Consider the following 19,632-nt stretch of genomic DNA (forward strand, 5'->3'; position numbering starts at 1 on the left):
CAGAGTTGAAGACGTCATCTTCAAACCAGAGAGGAGGCCTGGCTGGCCTTAACGTGCCGTCGGCAAATAGGTTGGAGAAGGAAGTACCCCGAAGTAGCCAGTGCTGGCGGCTGCCTCGAAGCCACATGGTACTGAGGGCAGCTTTTTGGCTAGTGTGAGTAGCTGTCGGTAGGTCGTTCTTACTTTGGGAAGGACCAGGTAAAGGGGTGAGAAGAGAGAGGGAATGAGAAGAACGTCACACTGATGCGAATGGTTAATCTTAGGCACGTGTGAAGCACAGTCGTGTAGAATTGGTAATGAAGCTAGAAAACGTGTAGTATAAGTACTACAAAACAGAATCTGGAATAGCAAGATACTTAGGAAGTACTACAATTTGTATACTGTATACAAAAGGAAAGTCTGGGGAGTGTATGTTAATCACTGCCCAATTTAGACAACAGAGATGCAGATTCCCTCTTCTGAAGTTTTTAAGGCTGGTGCAGTCACAGATGGTGGTGGTCTTAAAAGGGAAAATGTAAATTATTTACCAACAATACATAATTAGACAAGCCTGAAGTTAACACACAATAAGGAGACAAAAATACCTCATCATAAAGCCATGGGCTACACAAATGGCACAAGACAGATGTTTGAAGACAACAGACTACTTCCTGTAAGATGAATAGGTTTGGGTTAGTTCAGAATTGTGACAGAAGACGTCCAAAGGCTGTGCTTCAGGTTGTGATGATAAATTGGACCATCATTTTGTAAAGAGGGACGTGTTTACCCAATGGAGATGATTTACTTAATTAAACTACTGATGTTAATGTCTTGTACATATCAAGTTAGTGCTGCATCTTGAGGAGAAATAGAAGATAACAGCTTCATTGATCCTTTCACTGAAAATGTATCACATTAGTAGCAGGCAGACCCTTAAACGTAGGCTGAATCTGGTATTTTAGGAACTGACAGTGCAGGTAAATTGTGTTTTGTGACAGGTTTCTTCTGGCAGAACTTCAAAAGCTATGATAACTAACTTTTCTTGATTCTATTTTTTGAAAGCTTCTCTGCCCTTCATAGTATTTTTTTGATTTATGGAGTAGTTTCAGTGTGCTGTTAACAGTTTAATAATTGGTTGTTGCATCTCTCAGACAAGTTTGAGACAATATGGATTAAAAAGACTTAGAAAAAATCGGCAAAGCTAGAATTTGGGAGAAAAAGGGGGCGAATTTGAGAAAATTTTAGATATGTGTTAAAGGGAAACTGTTAAACCAATTTTGGTCTCTTTTCTTGAATTTATCTTCTCATTTTTAATATGAGTAAGAGTGCTCATTCTCAATACACTGCTTTGGGATGCCTCACTGTATTGACACTTCTATATTGCTGCCTTTTCTCCACCCAACCTGATGAAGTTAGCTTGATACAGTTTCAGCTGAGAGTTGAAAGACCTATGTGAGATGATTATATTGGTATAAAATGTTTGCATTATCATCTAAGCTGTTTACACAGAGTACTGAAAGGTACTAAATGCAACTTAAAAGCCTTTGTTGTGGAAGAAGGCTACATTGGAAAGGGATAAGTGATTCTAAGAGGGTTTTCGAGTTAATGCAAGAGCTGCTTACTACAGCCTGCTCTTCTTATTCCATCACAGAGAGGCTGCTCTTCTACTGCCATAGTCCCAATGTTAAGGACACTCTCTTAGTTTTGCCGGCTAGCTCCACCTGCAAACACCTGTTCCATACAACATAGTTATCCTGGAGGTACCTTGGGCTCACTTTTAGATACCAAAGGGTGTGTTTCTTAGACATTGTAACTCAATAGAATTAAATGGTGAAAAATGGTTCGAAGCGGCTTTAAATAGCACCTTTCTTCTTTAAAAAGAAGCTGGTGTGTCTGAAGATATACTACAAGCTTGTATTGTATGCTGGAGTGCACCAGGCAGTGCAATTTTAAACAAGGTTACCAGCCTCTGTTAATTAATATAAACAGCTCTTTTCAGTTAGTTCAGAGCAGCTTGTATAAGCAAGCAACGTTGATCGGCTTTCAGTATAGAGCATACGGCAGTTTTTGAGAAGCTTTTGGGAATAGCAGTGTAAGCTTCACAGAGTATACAAAGTCCCCCAGGACTGTGTTTATTTTGTTTCCAAAGTGACTGGTTACTGCAGTGTCCTGCCATCAACCCAGAAACTAGCAGATCTGCTGCGGGCGAAATTACAGAAAAGGTCATCTATAGATTGCAGAGAAAGTGCCCTGCATCAAAGTAAGTACTCAGGAACTCTCATTAGGAATTTTATCCATAGAGTAAAATACCACAGCAACAAATTATGGGATGCTACTTTTTAATAATGTAGGTACTGTTGCTTTGTGTTCTTGTATGAGTCATATAAATATATGTACATACTTCAGTTTCTCTGTAACAGTCATGTGACTAAATGCTTCCTAGAAATGTCAAAGTGGCTTGTCTATGAAATGCTGAGAAAAGTCCTGTATAAATGCCATGTACATCTTTATTAACGTTAGAGGCATGATATGGCTTTTGAATCTAAGGGTTATATGATTGCTACTGAAAGCAGGAATCTAAATGTGAACTGATCATTGAGCTAATTAACACAATTTACAAGACAAGAGAAACTTGAAAACTATTTGAGCAGTATGTAGTTAAGTTATGGTGTGATTAATAACATATGCATATGCTGAGTATCTCCAAGTGTTCACTGCATAATTGTGCAAGGTATTTCACATTTGCTGACTGATAAGAATACCAGATTTGCCAAGTGTTTCCTAAGGGACTCCTGCTCACTTCTGACATCCTGCATTCCCCTTTTCATTCCCTATCTTAAGTGTTTCAGGATTAGCAGACTATTGCATCATCCACACTTGTCAGCTGTTTCTTACCCTTAAGAAGCTTAAAGAGTTGTCCTTGTAAATACTAATTTTCGCAAACATGAAATGAGTACTTGATATGAATTGATCTAAGCAGTTTTGCTATATTTTAGAAATCTCTATATGGGTCACGTTCCAGGGTAAGTATATGCAAATATTCAACAGAATTGTAATAAGAAACATCAGAGAGACAGTGAATCAAAATAGTACATAATGAGTGACGACACTGTACGCTGTCAGATGGAGCTCTGTGTTGGGATTTCTGTTAACTGTCCAGTCACCGTGAAGTTAAATCTTACTCTGCTGGGTTTGAAAGTTACTGCTTTGTGTGTGTTTAGTAGCATCTACAAGTATATGTTCAGTCAAAGCATGCACGGCTGTTACATGTTCTATGAAGTATTTAGATCTAGTACTAGATCTAGTGTTTAGATCTACAGGTAGAGTCTGGGAACTCTGAACAGACAACACGTAGCTCTTGCAGGCGATAGCCCTGTAAGCTCTCCCGTGTCCCTCTGCTGATGCCGAGGACAGGGGTGATAACAGGGCTCTCGCCTCGAGGTCCCACACGCTGCTCACTGATCGAGAACTGTTAGCAGGATGGTTTCCCTAGCGAAGTACCACGAGGACAGTATCTGACCTGTGGTGAATGCACTCACTCAGTTACTGGCCTCCTGCTACTTTTGGAGAGTTTTGCAATGAATAGTGTGTGTATGTGCCAGTTCACTATGTAAATGTTATGTAACTCACACTTCAGAAAAAGAAACACTGTCAATTCATTTAGCTTTGAGTCTGTAAATCTCTACTGGGCAGGTCTATAGGTTTTGGTACAGTTGGTAATTTACAGTTACACGTTTTTAAAGTCATTGTAAATGGAAAGCATTTCCAGGGGTATTACAGCTTTGTGCTAGGACAAGTTTGCACTTAGCTCATCGCCAAGTTGGGCTACAAAGCGAAATTGGTGGTTTTCGCCATGTCGCGTGTAGTTGGTGGGAACCTGCGTTTAAAAAAAGCCAACAAACACCCAGAAACGAGAAAAAAGGAAAACTTTGTCGCTTTCTAATAATTTAAGGTGATCTTGGTAATTTGTCAACGTGACGTGATATAATTTGACGTTTTCCAGAAGACGAGAAGCTTTCCTTTTCAGAGTGAGATCCCCCGCCCCCCCCCCGCCTCGGCCCCGACCGCCCGGTAGCTGTGGGACTCCGCCGGCACCGAGCCCTTCCACCGCTGCCCTGGGGAAATGTAACATGAATTTGCCCTTGGTAAGAGGCGGCGGCGCCTGGAGTTACGCGCCCGGGCGCGCCGCCGGCAGCGGCCTCGGCGGCGGGGACACCCCCAGCCCCCGGCTCGGGCCGGGGCCGCCGGTTCGCTCCGCTCTCCGCCCGCAGCGGCGGGGCGGGCGTGCGGGGGGGCACCGGGCCCCAGCTGGCCGGCAGCCTCCTCGGCCAGGAGGCAGGTGCGTGAAGCGGGGGCGGGGAGAAGAACCTCGAGGGAAGGAGGACGCCGGCGCGGAGCGGGGCTTCGCAGCGGCCGTCCCGTCCGTTGTGTCCCCCCCCCCGCCGCTTGCGACGCGTCCAGGAGAAAACCGCCGCCAGGCTCAAGGCGTCGCGGCCCCGGCCGTGGGCGGCGAGGGGCAAAGGTAGGGAACGGCGGGGGCTGTGGAGGCTGCCCTGAGCCCCCCTGCCGGGGTCGGCACCGACGGGCACCTGCGATGGCGAGGGGAGCGAGCTGAGCCCCCTTCCCTCCTTGCTCGAAGCCGGGCAGGCGGACCTTTCCCCCCCCCCCCCGTTTCAGGTGAACAGGCGGTGATTGCTGGCTCGGGGCACGCGTGTTAATTGCGTTATCTTCTGCAAAAGAGGTGAACTTTTCTCGGCTTAGGGGACTCTCATGCGATTCCTCTCGATTCTGGGAGCTTGCGAGTGGCAGGTGTGCTCGACGGTTTGCTCCAGGGCTCGCAGAGTGTGGCGATGGTATTCAGCTGGGGCTTTCATTTTATGTACTTAGAAGTAATATTGTGAAGCTTAATTAAGGTTTTAATTTTTTTAGATAACCTTCATTTAAGCATGTAGTCCCTGTAACTTTAACAGGCTTTTAAATGTATTTTCCATGTACCTGTTCTCTAGGTACGCTTTGCCACACGTGAGGTGCAAGTACAACCCTACAAAAGCTTTTAAGCCTTGAAGAGGCTACTACTGTGAACAACCTTCTCGCTTTCCAGATTTGAGCCTTTAATATTTATTCTGAAATACATAAACTAGATAGAGAAACAAATACTAAAGTCTCCAACTATTCACAGTCGTAGTTGAAACAATTACATTTATTATGTAGAAAAAGAAATCCCACCTAAAGTTGTTCACAGGTTTATACATCTGCCTGTTATATTCAAGCTACTTTAAAGAGCCAGGGTATGCCATGTGAATTCTGTATGAATCGCGTCTTATTTTAAATGAATGGAATTTCACACTGAAAATATTCATCGCATATTAAAGCAATATCCATGGCCTGGCTTAAGACTAACAAAATCCAGAAAGTTCAGCATGGAAGCATAGTGTTTATCCTCATTTCACCTCTGTATCCTGGGTTTCTAGGCATTTCTTCTCACAAATTATGTAGTTATTCGTTGTTGACCCTTCCAGGGCTTTAGGTTTAGTGAAGTGAGTAAATGCCAGGTGGCCAAGTTCTGCTCCCGATTACTTCAGACTTTACACCATGGTAACTCTGTTTCAGAGCTGTTACTCTAGATTTACCTGACTGGAACCAGATACTGAATTTGTTCAATAGCTTCTGTCATATTTTGTGACTTTAGTCAGCTCAAGCCCGGCTTTTAATACAGGATTTGTATGTAAATTGGATAATGCACAATTTAACCAATTCTCCTCTTTAACAGGCAGAACTTGCAGAATTGGAAATGTAGATGTAGCACATGTTTTCAGGAGGGGCAAGAAACCACAGTGCTGTTTTGTGTGCCTAAAAGCTGTAAGCATTCAGTTCTAATGACCTTTTTAGTGGAAATTCTGGTATGACAGAAGTAAAAGCTTTAGGGAAACTATTTTATGTGTACACACATAAATAGCCTTGCAAAGTCAAGATGAGAAGGACTTTTAAAGTTAAAAAAAGTCTGAAAGAATTCCAGTAATGACATTCTGAAATAGAGACAACTTAAATATAGGAAGCTCATATTTTCCTCTCTGGTGGCTAGACCTCAGAGGCTTCACAGATTTCTGCATCGAGCTGCTGCTTAGTGTGAGGTGGGCTCCACCACGGTCCAGGATCCCAAGGAAAGTTGCAGGAGGACTGTAGAGAGCTGCAGAGATTTAGCATGGGACAGAAGATTTACAGTTTTGTAAGTCAGGTTCTTGGTTTCATCCTGTTCTATGTTAATGCATCTTTAGGGGGCATTGAGGTAAAGTTTGTTTACAGTGTAAGAACCTAGAAAGACATATTTTAAATTATTAATTCTGTAAAGGGAAAATGCCCCATCTTTTTTCTTATACAGAAATTTGACGTCTATGAGTGAATAGAAACAGATTGGCAAAAACTTACTTAAATATTGTAACAATACTTTTAAGTGGAAACAAATTTGATAATGCTTATTTGAAGTATCACTTTTGATAGGAGTATCCCTGTTTTGGAGGAACCATATGGTTTAAGGCCTGATTTTGAATGTAAGACTCAAAGAACTGTTTGTCATATGAAGGGGAAAGTTAAGGTAAATATTCTGAAGTCTCTGCTGAGCTGCAGCCTAATCTAAACATTATACAAAAGTAAAAAGTCTGTAATTGTGAATTCTGTCACTACGTTTCATCACCATGTTGCTGCTTCATTTATCATTTTTCCAAGTAAATTTCAATTGATGCCTCTCATTTAATGTTTGGAGCATGGTAGATTTGCACTGATGTGCATGCATTACATAATTCCAGGAAGGATCCATATGTAATAACGATTAAGAAAAAGCATAAAAGGGAGAGTTCATTTAGGCTGAGAGGACTGAATCACTCGCCACTTCTTCCAATGGATGTAGCTGGCTCAAGAAGCCCGTCATTTTGAAATGTGCCATTGTATGGTGCATTCAAATGACGTGGAAAGGTTTGAAAGCTGTGAAAGCTGTGAAACTAATCATTCCTGACTAGCAGCTGTGGACATGGTGAAAAAAATTCATTCCTTACAAGAGGTTAAAATGAAGATTGCACCTTGGTAATTACAAGATAAAGCAATCTGGCTTGCAGGCATTATAATAGGTAAGAGAAAAGTCCACCTGATGTTGTAACATGAGGAAGATTTTGCTCACGAGCAGGAGTGAAATTCAAGGGCATTCATTACTCCGATACAGTATAAAGGGATGAAGATGCTGGCATGCAAAAGGGAAGGCTGAGTATTTACTGGGAAGGCTGCAGTCAGTTCTGCAGAATTTGAGTTCTCCCTAATTTTACTCCTAGGACTTCAGCCATTCTTTGTGGAGGAAGACACTGATTTAAACTCGCTGATCTTGAACAGCTGCTCAACTTTTTTTAGTGTTCTGTACAGAAGAGACGCTTGTAGTTGTAAGTTTTATTGCTCCTTTAAACAGAAAGACTTTTTCATATTTCAGTCTTTTTCTCATGACCGTAACAGAAATAGAGTCTGAAATCTTCCTAGTACAAAGTAGTGTATTTACATGTGTTGATGGATTTTAGAAAACATTTGCTCAAGAATTAAGTGTATTTTACCAAATATTGCTTGAATTTTCATGTTTGAAAAAGTGGAAAGACTTTTTGAGTATGGAACTAGAAGACACGTTTCCAGTCCTGTGTGTGTTAATCTAATAGTCACCTCCTGTGTCGTCAAAGACAAATTAGTGAAGGTTTCTGTACCTGGGTTTTGTAGGTACAATCTGGAGGAAATAATTACAGGGATATTCTGAAGCTTGCTCAAAAAAATGAAACACTATGTAATGCCTAGTGAATGGAAGCTATATAAGTTCTCAAAATGTTTAGTATATAGTTTTTTAAGTTAATTCCTATAAAGTTAGGTGAAGCCTTCCTGGTCAAAATGCCCAAACATGAGAGTATCCGCTTATATGAAAATCAGTACTTTAGTTATCCTATTTATTTTGCAGACAGTATTAAGGCACTATTTTACTTGATGTAATTCTAAAAATTAGATTGCTCTGTAAAATACTTTGGTTACGGCAATCCCAGTACAAGTCAAAATTATTGCAAGGATGTCACAGAAGGCGGAATTTGAGTATTCGGTTGCCTGAGGATGAGTGATACCACTTCTGAAATGTGGACATTACAAATAGACTTTCCAGGAATAACATCACATCACTACCCACATGCATCTGTGGGTAGTTGGTTGAGCTTTTTCAGAAAATTCACAGGCTAGCTAGTTAATATTCATCCCTCGATTACATATATAACAGTGTAAATGCTTGGTGACAGAAGAGCTCATAAACTAGTTGGAAAGTTTTTTTCTTCTTTGTCTTACCTTTTCCTCTATCCCATCCTCTTCTGTCCCATATACATATGTTGTAAATAAATAAATTTCTATTAATGGAATACTGGGTTTACCAATTAGTCTTTCTAAGTGAAATAACCTCTGAGATGCCAAATTTGGATTGGCTGCTCAGGTAAAGTCAGTTGCTGGGGTTTTTTTGTCGTCGTTTTGGTTTGGTTTTTTTTTTTTTTTCATTTTATGACTTGGTAAAATGAGGAATAACATAGTATGAATATCATTTAATAACAGAACTGGAAATAGGCTATAAATCTGCTGATTCCCATCCATACAGCATGGACAGTGGAAAAAAGTGGAAATTCACAACAGCTTTCCTAAAAGTCAGTAGAAAAGAGCAGAGTAAGCTGATCAAAATGTACAGTCCCACGGGAGCTTTAATTGCTAACAGGGATAGCTTATCTGGAAATGGTTATGATACCCATTCTGTCTTCTTCAGTGGTTTTGCCATCTATGGAGCAGCAGCCTCTCTGTGCTTTACAGCTTGACGTGTTAAGGTGAAACACCAGGTTGTGTGATCGGTGGCAGACAGCTGTAGGACAGAAAACCAAACGTATGTTGTACAAACATATATCCAGTGTAAGCTATCTCACTAATGACTTTTCACTTCCAAATATTCTATGTTTGCGAATATATATGCGTTTTATTGTGCATGTTGTGCTGGCATGAAAAATGTGACAAAATTATTTGCTTCAATTTCTGAAGAATGACTTTAGAACTTGCACTGTTTGTGCTTTTCAGGATTTCAGCAAAAAAACGACCAAACAACTGTTACTGTAGAAGTCCTATTGTCAGGGCAAAGAGGTGTTAGTGAGAGTGAAGTATCCACAGGTCTGACATCTCCTGTATCCTCACTCCACACTTTTAGGTACTTTGTAAGCAGATTTTAAGGCAGACCTTGAAAGGCAAAATTAACTTTAAAACTGGTATTTTTTCAATGTGTTGGTTAAGATGATGCTTTTTTTAGGCTTATGCTGAACAACTGTCTCACATCTTATTAATGATCCAGAATACACAGGGAGTTGTATTACTCCCAGTAATTTTAAAGGATTTAAGAATTGGTAAAATAGATCTTGGGCTTGTTCATATTCTACAAAAGTTTCTGGAGTGTTTCAGATATTACTCTTTCCAGCTTTTATAAAAATAATTTCACAAGATACTTCAAACTCTTTTTCTGGTTACAGAACCTTTGTTGTTGCAGGTATTTGTTGTACTTCTTCAGCTTACAAGAAGGTGGTAGAGCATATGAAATTTCAAAATAAATATCCTAGCTTTTCCAAGTAATTATTTTATAAATAAACTGAAACTCTTTAATTTTGGCAAAAATCTTAACTGTCAAACTTGGCAAAATCCTGTGATTCCGTGAAATTATCTACTGCTTTTTGGAACAAAACATGCATAGTTATGTGGACAAAAGTGTCTTTGTGGAACAGAACACATTCTCATGCTTTTTAAGCATTTGTTCCTGATACTGAAGATTAATATATGAAAATTAGACAGAAGTAGAGAGCACACGATATAATGTCTGTGAATTCAGTTGAGTTTTTTTTTAAATAAATTGTTATGTTATGTTCTTGTTACAATAGGTGGTAGTCTGCAGTAGCCTGCTAAATTGAAAGTTACATAAGAATTTTCACCATAGTTTTGTGTCTGAATGTTGCCTTTGCATATTCATAATGTAATGAAATATTCTCCTTTCCTGCTGAAATTTGTATGTTGGGTTTTTGTCCAGAGGTTGACTTTCCTGGAAAGCTTATGGGAAAATCCTTTGCCTGGTTTTGATTTCAAAAAAAAAAAAAAAATATTACATACTTTTCCCATTTGAAATGTAGCTGGGGAAGGAGGCTGCTGTTATATAAACACAACTATATAATTTGACAGTTTTAGTCTGGCCATTTCTCATTGAGTGTTTAATTACGTTGGAAAAAAAAGATTGAACAAATATTTTAAAGATCTGGTGTCTGTTTCTAGTTTATTCTTAGTTGCTATATGCTATTTGTTTTTTGAGAGACTTGTACCCCGGTTGCTACCATGTGGTGAGGCTTGTACCGCTGTGCTTTTAAACTGCTGTGAATTAGCATGAATTAACACATACTACACTTGCTGCTACCTTTGGTGGAATTAGGCTTTGCTGGATGCTTAGTTAGGCCTTAAGGGAAATACTTACACTCACTATGTAAAGCAGCTTTTATTATTGATGAGAATTAGACTTTTTGGTGGTGGATTGCAGCATTGATTACAAGATCCTTGATCACACATGAGCTCTGTAACCTGAACATGCTGGTAAATTGGAAGAAGTAGTTGCCTCTCACCTCTCAGAAATAGGTCCTGTAATCCCAATGCTATAAATACCTATGAGAGTGGTTACCTGATTTGCCTACCCAAATAAAGATGGAATATTCATATACCTAAAGGTTGTGTGCAGGATTGTAGACTTTAATAATGTAACATAGCTGCTATCTCTGTTAAGAGGTTTTAAAGCTTTATAGAAAATTGTAATACGTAATATTATTAGATTTGCTTGTTCTATAAAACTTCCTGTTTTGGTCTTGAAAAGTAAACATGTCCGAAACATTAAAAATTTGCTTAATTTGTCTTAAAGTTGGGTATAAGATCTGTCATGTCCTAAAGCCTGCTAAAGTCCTTCCACTGTTTTAAAGGAGTCTTGGATGAAGCTACTCTGAGAAAAGTCTTTTTGCCCACAGTAGATAGTGACCTGATGTATCCCACTATGGAAGCCAGCTGGGCGAGTATGCAGGTTGAGTGATTCAATTGCAGAGAGTTTCTGCGAGTCACTTCTGACATGTAAATGTCAGTTTCGTTTGTAAGTTTAAGCCTCTGTCTAATCTGCTCTGGGCTTTGCTAGGAGGGAATACAGATACTGAAAAGTAAAGCAGGATCTAGCATTAACTATAGAAGTTAAGACTTACTAAAAACAAATGCCATGGCTCTCATCAGAGTAGGAATTCAGTTATGTCATGGCTATTTCTCCTTTAAAATGTGTAGGTATGTAATTTTCTTTTTTTCTGGTGTGCTTAAGAGGTGACTTACCAAGAAAGAATTTGGCCTGCAGTATGCATTAGAATGATCAGTAATACAGGGGAGGTAGATTTCTGAGAAAAAACATGTATTATGAGTGCTGTTAGATTACATCTGTTTTGTGTGTCTAATTGCCTATGCAATTATCTTTTAGAAAATGCGTTCACCTTAAGTTTTCACCAAAAGTTTTGCATGTCCTTTCAGAGTAGTTTCTACTTTTAAACTCTATTAAAAAAAAAAAAAAAAAAGATATGTGACCTTACTTGGCACAGAAGGTCACATATCTTGGCTTTCCATCTGGTTAAGTAATTCAGTTGAAAAATGAGCTAAGCAACAGAGCCATTTTTGTCATTTTTGTGAGTGCCTTACAAAAATACTTGCTTGAAATGCTTTCATTTCACACTTCTTCACAGCTACCTTCCTGCCCAGTGCTAAACACAGCCCTCTGTCTTCACTGCATTTTGTGCCTCAGAAAAAATGAATAGCAGTCTCTGGGCTTGCATACATAGGAACATTCAGAAAAAATATTCCAAATTAACTGCATGGACATCCTGGAATATGAATTTGAGCTAACTTCAAAAGTCTGTTAATTAAATCACGTTCAAATCTGTTATGGATACTTTTATTTGGAAGTGACTTTTGTTGGTTTAGCTGACTTCTAATGTATATTAAACAAAAGCATTTTACAGCCACTTTTAGGCTCTATTTATGGTTTAACTAATGCATTTTAAAAGCTTATTCAAATTAATCTTCCTGAAGGTTCTGGCTAATAAACGCTGCTAAGTTTTGGTAGGGTGAATGATAAGGTTATGATGTCTAGTTCTCTGTTCTGCTCCTCTCCTTGGGCTGCTGGACAGAGAGTAGCAGAACAACACGTATGCTTGCTGTGCAGCCGGGGTAATTCGTGAATGGTACATAGTACAAATTTATGTTGAGAGAAAGCAAATAGAATGGACTGTGAACTGGGGAGTCACGAGGCAAGGACACATTGCTTACTGTGCTGCAGCAATGGCCGTCTTTGGCAGAAGGTGAGACAGGCAGCGAAAAGGGGTAACATCTTCAGTGTTCCTGAACATCTTCGCTTGCAGGATTTGGCAGGACTTGCGTCAGTAGCATGAGGGTCTCTGTGTAAACAAGCTTTCTGTCTACAAACTGTGAAGTGGGAGTGTGCTCTCTCCTGGCAATCTGCAAAAAGTGAAGGTGTTAAGTTAAACTGTTTAGGTTTGGTGTTTTGTTTTTTTTTTTTTTAAGTTTCTGTTTTACTGATACTGAAGGTGTGTCTTCCAAGAGAAGTTGCTGTGGAATAAGGCAGGATGTACACAACACCCGTTGCTCCACACTGGCGGCTGTTTTGGGTATTATTGAATATTCTTGTTGAATGTGAAGTAGTTAATTATCCTGGAGCGTTCAACTCATTGCATGTGGAAGGAGTTGTAGAGCATTTGAATTTGCACTGTAAATTCATACCCTCAATTAATACAGAGTAGCTTCTTTGTGTAGGTAAGCTGTAAGAGTGCTTTTTCATTCACGCAAGGCCATGTATCCTGGAGTATCTTTCCACACTCTCTCAGCAGTACAAAAGTCTGCTTCTCATGTTGTGGACATCCCTGATGCCCAAGATACTCATGCAGTGAGGCCATCCTGCAGAAACTGTGTGCAAGAGGAAATTTTGAATGCAGTTAGTGGTGGGAGAAGGCACTCTTCCTTCTCTGTAATTATGATTAAATTCTGTACAGATTGATTTGGATGAACATACGGAATCTTTTTCGTTTATGTGGTTCTGGCTAGGAACACTGACTACTTTTCAAACTTAGTGTGTAGTAATGCATATTAAAGTCCTTTTTAGCCTTTGAGTAGTTACACATCACTTTCTTCTCCTGTAATTTAGCCCCAGTAAGCTGGAATTTTCCTGGTAGTAACCTGGAAAAAAACCCAAAATATGCCCCCTTAAACATTCCTGATGCTTCCCAAACTAAATACTCCCTTTTGACTAATAAAACAGATCACATTCTTTGGCATAGGCTCTGCTCCTGACCTCAGAAAAACAGCCTTGAAAACGAATTCAAACAGTTCAGAGCAGCTGGAAGCAGCTTTTTTGTAAGTGCTACTAGGTGTTGGTTTCTACTTTCTTCTGAGGATACCTGGTTTTGTGCCTGGGATTCTTCTGTCAAGGCTAGTGCAAGTATTGTTCATAGACTTGTAACCATTTATATTCTGTCTCTGCCTTTGCGGAGCTGAGAACTGGCCCATTTTGGGTTTCTGTGTTGCTTTTTATTCTGGCAAATACTGTGTAATACGTAAGCTTGTATATATTGTTTATGCCAATTGGCATTTTCACATACATTTGAAAAAGTCCAAGAAAACTCAAGTGTTTTGGGGTATTTTAAAATGCACATGTTTATTTATAGCTGATGAGGAGTGAAAGGACAAATGTTGCATGTACAGTTATTGTACATTCGTGTGGCATTAGATTTCCAGATGCTTCCAGTGTACAATAAGATGTTTGGTTTTAGTAAACAGTAATGGACTAGGACTCATTTCTTTACTGCAAAAGTGGTGCTGCTTTAGTGGGACCACTCTGCTATATCAGTCATTAAACTGTCAGAAGAAAAATAGTAATACCAGGGAGTGGAAGGATGTGAAAACCATAAACCCCACTACAACACGGGAAGTTTCACGTCTGCCTGGGTGTTCATCCATCGCAATGGAGACTGGTTAAGGTTTACAGAGAGTGAACGTGCCTGTTTGTCTGTGTTCGCCTCACGAGGTGGATGTCCCCTCCTTCCTTACTTCCACATTGGGCCCTTGGAGGAATCGTGCTCGTCCTCGGTTTTGCATTGAAGTTTGTAAGTCTGTGCTTCTGCTGGAGGGGGTGTCCCTGTCCTCCCCCTGCCCACCCACCACATGTTGCTGCCCTCTTTTATGCTAGCATTCATTAACGGCATGATTAACTGGATAATAGACATGGTCCAGTGGGAAAGGGATTGGGTTTTTTGCATTGTAGGATGAAGTATCTGATCAGCTCTCAGACCTTGCAGGTCATCTGCCTACACCAGTGCTATTCTGGCACAAGTGAGAAGCGAGGACTATCTTTTTGGGGGGGCCAACATAAAGTTAGGTCAGTTTTAGCTTAGAATTACGCCCTGAGCATGTGGCTGGACGTGATGCTGTCTGGTAGAACTGCAGCTGCCACAGAAAGAAATGGATTGCTATTACATTTCTGTACTTACTCATACACTTCCCTATTCCTGGGGCAGGACAAGTCCACTAAACTGGTCTGATGTAAAACTGTTCTTTCTTTTTTGGAGCCTGGCAGAAGACTGACTAAGTTTTCTGTCAGATGAGCTTGCTGGACTGTCTTTCTGGCCACAGAGTTATTAGATCTGGTGGAGTGGAAGCTAGGGGAGGGAGGGGTGAGGGAAAGAGGCAAACAGGAGCTCTTTTTTCAGGGGAAGCCTGCAGTTGCACCAGATTGGAAGGTGCTGGAGACGTTATATTACATCACATCTAAATATTTAAAGTAATAAATTACAGTATGGGTAAAGTTTCAGTTCAGGGGTGTTTTTCTTTCTTCCCTCACAGTTCTAATTACTTGCTTTTGAATCAACAAGTTTTCTTTTGACATGAAGGGAAAATGTAATAAGAATCAGAAATACTTTGTCATTAACAAAGCAAAACAAAATACTGTGTTTGAATCTTTTAATTCTTTTGAATACTTCTGGTTTTTTAGCTCTGTTATGAAATGTTTCTCTGTGTGTCTATAAAGTCAATCTTAATCATGGGATTTTGCAGTATCCACAGAGATTAGCTGACTTTGTGGGCTTAAAACCAAACGTAAAGTAGTATGAATAATAGTTCCACATTTTATTTATTGAATAAAATGTTAGATTTTGACATAGTAAAAGTGTACATATTAGAATTGCTAATAATTTTGCTATTAAAAATGTCTCCTAAAAATTGGAACTCATACTTAGTTGTTTTGACATTTGAATACATTTATTTTATGTCATAGATGACTCAGAATCCCACCAGCCTGCTGAGTGTGTTAATTTGCAAAAGCTGTGAAAGGCAGGCATTAAAAAAAGTAATAGACTGTGCAGTGTGCCCTTCAGCACTGATTACATGCTCATTACCTCCTAGTCCCCTCGTTTGGTTTGTATCCTGGTTCCTTGTCCTCAGAAGACACATGCATGTGCTACTTTGTCCTGAGATGCTGCCTAGGAATTAAGGGAGCTCTGATGGTCCCCTTGTCTTCTTCCATCAACTCAGGAGCTCGCATGAGTGTATGAGGGCGCACAGGAATGAATTGAAGTGCAGGTTGCAGGGAGAAGCTGGGGTGGTACAATGTATAGAGTGACTGAGAGCATGCATGTGGTGATACCCTTGGGATGGCAGGAGGGAATTCATGGTCCCTGAGAGCCCCTGGCCCCATCCAGAATATTGGTGTCTGTGGGTGTACTGAGCTCCTGCCTGTCCATGTCAATCTCCTGGGTGAGTATCACTCAGCAGTGACTTACCATTTGCCAATTCACGATCCATTCTTGGCCCTCTGACAGAAGACCTTGGGATATGAAGCTCTTCAAGCTCAACTCGGACAACCGGATAACATCAACAAGTAGCAAAAGGGGAAAGTGTTCTGAGAAAACAGTGAAGTGTTCACTAATATTACTTTGGGTTTTGGACTACTATTTGTACTTGAGTGCACCCTCAGCAAGTTTGCGGATAGCACCAAGGTGAGTGATGCGGTTGGTTCTCTAGAGGGAAGACCATCGAGAGGGGGGACCTTGACAGGCTTGAGAGGTGGGCCCGTGTGAACCTCATGAAGTTCAACAAGACCAAGTGCGAGGTCCTGCACGTGGGTGGGGGCAATCCCAAACACGCATACAGGCTGGGCAATGAGTGGATTGAGAGCAGCCCTGAGGAGCAGGACTTGGGGGTGTTGGTGGATGAAAAACTGAGTATGACCCAGCAATGTGTGCTCACAGCCCAGAAAGCCAGTTGCATCCTGGGCTGCATCAAAAGAATTGTGGCCAGCAGGTTGAGGAAAGTGATTTTCCCCCTCTTCTCTGCTCTCGTGAGACCTCCACCTGGAGTACTGCATCCAGCTCTGGGGCCCGCAACATCAGAAGGACATGGACCTGTTGGAGCGGGTCCAGAGGAGGGCCACAGAGATGATCAGGGGCTGGAACACCTCTCCTATGAGGAAAGGCTGAGAGAGTTGGGGTTGTTCAGCCTGGAGAAGAGAAGGCTCCAGGGAGACCTTATAGCAGCCTTCCAGTACCTAAAGGGGGCCTATAGGAAAGATGGGGAGGGACTCTGTCAGGGAGTGAGTGTTGTGATAGGAGGAAGGGTGATGGTTTTAAACTGAAAGAGGGTAGATTTAGATTAGATATAAGGAAGAAGTTCTTTACTGTGAGGGTGGGAGGCACTGGAACAGGTTGCCCAGAGAGGTTGTGGATGCCCCATCCCTGGATGGGGCTTGGAGCAACCTGCTGTAGTGGAAGGTGTCCCTGCCCATGGCGGAGGGGTTGGAACTAGATGATCTTTAATGTCCCTTCCAACCCACACCATTCTATGATTCTATATACTAATATCAGTATAGAAAGAACCAATATACCCTTTCCTTTTGTACCTCTTTTTAGCATGGTATTTTTGTAGTACTGAAGGTGAAACAAGCACTAATTTTTCCCAGTGTATGGTTTCTATCAGAAGCTGAGGGGTCTCAGCCAGGGTACAGTGAAAAGGGAACTGCTAGAAGGAAAGAAAACTCTATGCCATGTTAGTCAGAGATACTGAAGTACACAGTGAAGCACTGTGAAGCTGGACAACTTTCCGGAGCAGTTGCTTTTTCTCTCTACCTTTTAATTAAAAACTTTGAGCAAATAGTTAAATATATATCATGAATGCTATAAAGAACACTTTTAAAAGCTCCCAAATCCTATTGCTCTCCCATTTATGTTTATTTTAAAAGAGAAAACTTGTTGGTTTTAATGTATGGAACTTTGAGTTCTAGCACAGTTTTTTTTTTTCTTTTTTATGTCAGTGTTGGTAAACACGTGCTTTGAAGGCATGAACATAAAGGTTCAAGTATATTTTTGTAAGAGGGACAAGTATAGATACAAGACTGTGATTAATAACTGAATAAAACTGGGCTTCATAATGTTATTTAAAGATTAGAGATTTCTGTGCCAAATATTACTTATCATGTCATATATTGCCATGAGGGACAGCGCTCTAAATGCAAGGAATTAAAACTGTGCTTTTCTGAAGTCTGTGAAGAGCTGCAGGCAGCCCCCGGACGTGTGCTCGGAACAGCGCTGCTGGACCAGGAGAGCAGCCACCGCTTAGAGGTGGGGACTCCATCTGTCTCTGGAGGTCCAAGATTTTTGCTGCCAGTTTTCTGGTGTGTAACTATTATTATTTGCTCTGAAGTGCTGAATTTTAATGTCACTTACACCACTCTAATTCTGTATTGTCCCACCCGTTTGCTGTGTGAGGTCTGTGAAGGACTATTGACTGCTGTCTTTAAAGCCTCCTTACCTAGAAGTGAACATTGTGTACCGGGGCTACAAACTGGTTTTGCCAGGCAGGATGGTGGCAGTAGCATATACTGCCATTGTGCAGCAGCTCTGTGCTTTGCTCTGGGTTACACAGAATTTGAAGTAGCTTTAATTTCAACTAGGAGTTCAGTTCATACCTGCTCTTATAAAAAGACTTGACTTTACATGAAAGGGTCATAAAATTTTTAATGACTGACTTTTACTTCACCTGAAATGGGTTGAGAGAATCTTGGGCAAGTATTTAAATCTCCTCCTCTATTGGCATGTAAGGTTTAGGCACATTTGAAGAGATCGGTGTAAAATCTTATGAGATCCATAAACCTTTTTGATTGCAGAAGGAAAATGCATTGATTTCTGAAATCTCTCTTGAGGAGTGGAAAAGAAAAATAGGTTATTAATCAAAGATTGGTGTATGAAATAGAAAGTATGAAGTTGCATCTTGCAAATGATTTCTGTTCAATGTACTTTTAAAAGATAAAGGGAGAAGCACTCATAGCCTTTGTAATGACGGAGTTACAGTTCTCTTTAAAGCATTTGCGGAAGATGCATATTCATATTACAGTTTTCACTTTTCAGATGAAGAAAATACACTTCCTTACTTGAGTTGCCCTCTGCAGAGTCACCTCTCAACGGGGTTCTGTAGTGCATGTATTTTTCCTTACCTTGACCTTTTTTTAAGGAGGAGAGGAAAGAATATTGAATAAATTGGGATATAATATTGTGTCTTTCTCAGGGAATAGACTAGTTGATAGTTTCAGGTTATGTCAGGGTGAAAATGAAACCTTGGGTTTGTCACAATTGACTTGATAGCAGCTGTCAAACATGTTTGCGAGTCATAGGAAGTATTTGAAAATGTTCCTGTCAAATAATGGCATGCTCAGTTCATTCCTGACCTTGGAAATTATTGCTTAACAAAATATTCTTCTGGCATCTATAGTCTCTGTGAAGTAGGACCAGTAGGGTTCTTTAAAATTAATCTATATTATCGTTAATATAATAAAACAATCCAATCCCCTGTGTCAGAGCATCATAATTAATTTGTTCTAGTGTCAGTCTGCTTTCTTTCATGCTGCTTTTTCATTTTCTAATAGAGGTTACAGGAAGAGGGAAATCATAACAGGACACTGAGAATGTAACTAATTTACATGGGAAAATATAATAATAGTAAAGTAGCAGTGAATTTCCTCTGGGAACACCAGGTTTTCTTCTTTGGTACTGTTGTTCTGCATAAAATTGTATGTGCTTTGACCTTGTGGTTAATGACCTCAATAGAGTCATTTCATAGACTTAAAATCACTACAGGAGTTTATGTATTTTCCTTTTGCTTATTATCGCATGATAATTTTATTGAAACTGATGGGAAACATAAATTTCATTTACATTTAGATAACCAACTTGTGCTAATGCTAGGAAGTTATAAACAGTTCTAAAGCTTTTGTACAAACACTTTATAACTGAGGTCAGTGAATTGACATTTTCGTTCCATATTTAAAGTAATTCACACTTTTTGTCCTTACAGTAACTGCAACACAAAAATATCCTTTCAAATCCCTGAAGTAAGAATCCTGTAAACAAACATGTGGGAGTTAAGTGTCACATGTTTTATATTCTTCCTAATGGAAGAGTGAGCAAGTAGTTACTGCTTAATAGAGCTCAGACAAAGGCTGATGTTATGCTTCCT

At 40.2% G+C, this 19,632-nt stretch overlaps 1 protein-coding gene across 2 annotated transcripts in view; it reads left to right on the plus strand.

Moving 5' to 3' along the window:
* Positions 1-4,213: 4,213 nt before the first annotated feature.
* The window catches only part of RNF144B (ring finger protein 144B), a 91,144-nt gene continuing 75,725 nt past the window's right edge, over positions 4,214-19,632 (plus strand). For both annotated transcript variants that reach the window (XM_030041955.2, XM_030041956.2), the window contains exon 1: positions 4,214-4,501. The gene's annotated coding sequence lies outside the window, so the exon portion shown is untranslated. The remainder of the gene's footprint in view (positions 4,502-19,632) is intronic.

This window comes from Aquila chrysaetos, chromosome 18, assembly GCF_900496995.4.
Source record: "Aquila chrysaetos chrysaetos chromosome 18, bAquChr1.4, whole genome shotgun sequence".
NCBI lineage: Eukaryota > Metazoa > Chordata > Aves > Accipitriformes > Accipitridae > Aquila > Aquila chrysaetos.